Below are 5,753 nucleotides of genomic sequence, written 5' to 3' on the forward strand. Positions count from 1 at the left end.
ATAAATAAAGATTTATTTTCACTTCGTATTTTCATACAGATGAACCGAAAGAAAGAAATTCTTTAAGAAAAAAAAAAAATAAACAAAAATTGTAAAATTAACAACCTAAAATTTCTATTCCTGCTCAATTTCTAATATCCCTAAAAGAAAAATTAATAGTGTATGTGTCCACCTCTGTGTCGCCTTAGTGCTCTAACTCTATTTGGAAGACCTCTTATTAAATTATTGATGAACTGCTGCGGTATACGTTCCCAAATCGCACGTAATGTATTGGCCAACTGATCTAAGGTTTGGGGCGGTTGAAGGAACCTGTTTTGTTGCCTAGATATTTAGGCCCAAACATGTTCAATGCAATTCATATCAGGTGAACACGATGGCTACTCCATTCTTGTAATGCCATGAGCTTCTATACACTCGTTGACATTTGTCGCACGGTGAGAGCGAGCATTATCATCAATCAGAACAAATTGTTCGCCTACTGCACCAAAAAATGTTGGTCTCATTGGGTCATTGTCTCATGAATTAAGACAACTAAGTCCATGCGACCGTCAAAACATATGCCTCCCCACACGCAAACGGATTCCACCTCCAAAAAGAGTGGTTGGGACTCTCAGATTTTCATTGTAACGCTGTCCTCTTTCCCTCCACACCAATATTCGGTCATCATTCGTATACAAACGAAATCTGAACTCGTCAGTAAAGAGACAATTCCTCCAATTTTCGAAATTCCACTGATAGTGTTCCATCGCCCAGCGATATCTGCATGCACGCTGCTCCCTAGTTAGTCGTGGATGGCTAGCGCGCCGTCTAGCCCTTAAATTGGATGCATGTAACCATCTTCTAACAGTTTGACTGGAAATCGCTCGTCCAGTAGCATGCCTGAAGATACTGTTAATTCTGGAAGCCGTGAATGTTGGGTTTCTTCTTGCCCTCAGAACTACGAAACGGTCTTGCCGACGAGTTGTAGATCGTTCTCTTCCTCCTCCATGCCTGTATGTTCCAGATCCAGTTGCTACATACCGATTCCATGCACGACTTATCACACTTTGCGACACATTTAGCCTCATAGCAACCTCTTGTTGAGTTATGCCTTGTAGGATCCAACGAACTAATTGCTCGAGCTGCACTAGTTCTAAACGTCTTTGTGGCGTAATGTTTTTGTGATAAATAGATTTCTTGACTTATTGACAACTGGTAAAGCCAATACAAGCACTTTTATACGAATGATATATTCATGTTTGGAACAACATGTCTCTCTTTGTACGAGATAAAGGCCGATAAGAATAGGGAGAAAAAAAACACATGCAAAAAATATTGGGAATAGAGATAGCATATAGAGTATAGTACAGGCAATTATTTTAAAAATAGTTTTATATATTAGTTTTAGGAATTTTAAAATTATCCACTTCAATTGTTGAGTAGTGTACTTCAACTTTTTTCGTTGGAGACAAAAACTAATAGTGGTAGTAGAAAAATTAAAATTTAGTTATCGCCAATAAGGTTTATGATTAAAAATACAGCAATTTTCAATAATTATATCGTTCCGGTACAAGTCACAATTTTTTTGAAACTTGGCGGTAGACCTACTGAAAATAGAACAATCATTAAAACGTTAATCTAACAACAAAACATTAATTTTGTCGTGGCCAGTTCTATATTAAATTAAGTATTAAGCGGAAAATCACTTAAGTTTTTATTGAATGCGATAACAACCTGATGCATTTTGTTACGTTCTATTAAGGATCAGTTTCATTTTAAATTACATATTAGTGGTTATTAACGAAACTAGGCTACATTTTCGTTAATTTTAGCTATTATATATCCTGCGAGGCCGCCAATTGATGGTATCTTAAATTGCAAGTATGGATTTTATATAATGAATACTGCAACTAGTAGCTAAAATGTAGTTTTAATTTTTTTATTAAAAAGGATGTGTGTGCGGTAAAACGCTTACTAATTGTAAGAATATTTAAAGTAAAAAGCATAGAAAATTTGAGCTAGAAAATGTTTCCATAGGAGTTAAATAGATTAGTTCATATCAAGAACTTCAATAACAATATTCAAATATACTAAACTCTAGTCTAACGTTAAATTCTTTTATATTTTAATATTTCTACTGGTTCCTTCTACAATATAAATCTATGTTGTTGCATTTGTTATAACGCTGCAAAACTACCTTAAAAAAGCTTAACAGTATTAAATCTACAGCTTTGAGATTGGCACTTGGTGCATTTAGAACTGGTCCCACTAGGAGTCTAAAAGTTCTAGCTAAAGAGCCACCTCTAAACATAAGGCGACAATAATTATCACTAAACTACATTGTCAAAATGTCAATTTAAAAACAACATACTCTTTTCTCTCAAATTTTCTACCCTGGCATGCTCTCTTTTAAAAACAAACTGTATTCCTCTAATAGAAAGAATAAAAGTCACAAATTTTAACATGGATCACCTTAGTCTATTTCTATATACAAATGCAATCTCTCCTCCATGGACAATCCGCCTATTGACTATTGACCTAACACTAAGAAGGTACACCAAATCAAATACAAATTTCTCGATAACTAAACATCTTTTTGCAGAAATCATATCCTGTTATACCAACTACTTACAAATCTTTACCGAGGCCCCTAAAACCTCAGATAGACACGTTTCTGCTTACTATTCTGATGAAGAAAACTTTTACAGCATACACTTACCTAAAAATTGTAGTATACTCGCAGGCGAGACCACAGCTATATTAAGAGCCTTAACTTTTATCAAACGTGTAACACGATGAAGGGCGTTATCATTACAGATTCACTTAATGCGTTATTAAGATTAAAGCAAATTTATACAACAAATTCCACTATACAAGTAATAAAAAAGAAATTAGAAATACTTCATTGCATGGAAAAGAACACAGCTTTCATTTGGGTGGTATCGTACACAGGAATCTGGGGAAATGAAAAAGCAGATCATCTAGCAACTACAAGCCGTATCAACCTAGACGATCCTACAAAAATTACAAAATATCCTTATAGTAATATGAAACATCTGATTAAAGTTCATTGCTATAACATTTGGCAAAATTTCTGGGAAAATTCAGCAACCCAATTAAATCCAATATGCCCAAAGGTGAACAGCTCTTTGAATAACCCCACAAGTAGACGAGATCAGGTAATTAAAATTCGTTTTAGAATTGGTCATACTGCTGTCACAAACAAATTTCTAATCAGTAAAGATCCACCACCAATTTGCAACAACTGCTCCACTTCAATGACAGTGAAACACTTTCTGCTTGACTGTCTATGTTTCCAAGATCGAGGAAGAATGCATGGAATTTCAGACGACCTCAAATCCACTCTGACAGATTAAAATGTATTAAATTATTTAAGAGATATAAAATTGTATTATATTGTTTATTGTACATAATCGTATTTAATCTATTCTGTTTGTCATCCTACTAATAATCCTGCGTGGTTGATGTGGTATAAGTGTTGTAAATAAAGAAAAAAATATATGTATATAAGCTTTAGCCACACAAAATTAGCTTTAACATTAACATGACTTACATCTGATAATCTCCACAACAGCAATCATTTCCCAATCTCTATAACTAACTCAGATACATAAAATTCTCACACATTGACAAAAAGTTTTGAAAGGAGGGTAGCACAGAAGATACAGCTAAAACAAATAGACGACATCGAAGATATAAACGCAAGCTAGAAGAAAATTAAAAACAACATTGAATAAGTAGCAACAGAAGCTCCAGGAAAACGCAAAGTCATACTGAACAAAAGAAACAACAACAATACATCACGGTATAGAAAAGAAATAAAAAAAATGTAAAGAGAAACGAGAGATCCAAACTAACACACAGTTTTTTGATATTATCAGATGTCCAGTCTATGGTATTATCAGATCTCTCAAACATGCTAGTTCCAACTAACAGTGAAACACATTCTTACCGAATGTCATCAATAGAGTGCAGTAAGACGACAGCTAAATATCAAATCGCAGCCAGGCGACATTCTCAGTAATCCCAACAACCAGATAGACAGATAACTTATTTATTGTAATGTAATGTTGTAATGTTGTTGGCAATCGTCACCCTGCGAGTGGCCATAGTTGCTGAACACGTAAATGTAAATAAAAAAAAGCAAACCCTCTTAAAACAATACGAATAACATTTTTCTGCGAAATATTTATTCAAAGCAATTTATACTTAAAAATAAAAGAGGTAATAAACATCTTTATTAATAAATTTATTTCAAAAATAAAATTCAAAACAATATGGAAGTTATAAAACAAACTAAATACATAAAAGGGTTTAAAACGTGTCTCATTTTCTAATGCACTAAGCGAAACTCAGTTGTTCATTTACATTTGTATGTGAATAGCTAGCAAATTAATACCTCATAAATGTTTAACAAGTTACAGAGAGTTCGTCCTGAAATGTTAAAGGGTGGAAATAAGTAATTATGTAGCACTTTGTGTAAGCATATTGTTTGAAGGATTCTGTACAAAAACGTTTTAAAATAGACAGGTAAAAAAAAGACGAAAAAATATAAAAATAAAAGATAAATCAAAATTTTTCTCATTCATTACCGCCCTTTAAGATATTGTTTTCCAAAATCCTATATAATAAATTAACCCAAGAAATACCTTATGATTAAATCCTTTAGGAAGATACGAATGTCAGGATCGCTCAAAAGAAAATATTCCAGACTTTGATGAAATCCCTGAGTTTTTTATTAAAAAAGTTTGTTTTCTTTACAATATCGCCTTTAACATATTTAGCTAATTTATCGTTTTTAAATAGCAATTTTTTAGATTATATAAAAACTGGAAAGGTACTACCATTTCATAAAAAAGTGACCCAAAACGAGTAAGTAATGACCGTCTGATACTAATTTTTTCAGTATTAGTAAAAATCTTTGAATCCAGCTATGCCCTACAGCCCTCGGGCGACTTACAAACCCTCGGACTAGAGACCCTCAGGTTTGTAACATCGCCCTTTTAAATAAATATTATTTAAAAGGACAGTTAAGATTTGATTTCACGTATACCGCGTCTGTATATCCGCTTACACGTATTTCGTCCTAAAAGGAATCTTCAGAGCGGCTTTGGTTTCGACAATTAGTTTCCGGAACTATTAAGTAATAATAAAATTCTTGTGTCTCCTTTTATAAACGAATTCAATATTGTGTCCTAGTGTCATCATTATATAACGGGGGTTCTACGGCGATTGCCGCTTCCCGCATTTCAGCCTCCATCTTTTCCTATCTCTCCAATCTCCCTCTTCTAAGCCTCTAGATTGCATTGTTTTTGTAATTTCTCTTCTTCAGGAATTTGGTGGTCTTCCCCTTTTCCTTCTTTCTGGCGGAACATACATTAAGGCTTTCTTTGGCCACCGCTTCTATTCCATTCTCATCACGTGACCATACCATTGTAATTGCCTTCCTTGTATTCTATCTGAAAGAGTATCTCTAATTCCTGTACGGTTTCGTATTTCCTGATTCCTGATTCTTTCCATTCTCGATACTCGATATGACCTTCTAAGATAATCCATTTCCACAACGTCTACTTTATCTTGTTTATTCTTTGTCATCGTCCAACATTCGGCACCATATGTGGTAATTGGTTCTACAATTGCTCTGTATATTCTTGGGTTATTCGGTTTTGTACATTTATCTTAACTCTGCCATCTGCTGATATGATGCTTCCTAGATATTTATACTCAGATCTGTGGTATTTCCTCCAATTTTT

The sequence above is a fragment of the Diabrotica undecimpunctata genome, chromosome 6, assembly GCF_040954645.1.
Source record: "Diabrotica undecimpunctata isolate CICGRU chromosome 6, icDiaUnde3, whole genome shotgun sequence".
NCBI classification, from domain to species: domain Eukaryota; kingdom Metazoa; phylum Arthropoda; class Insecta; order Coleoptera; family Chrysomelidae; genus Diabrotica; species Diabrotica undecimpunctata.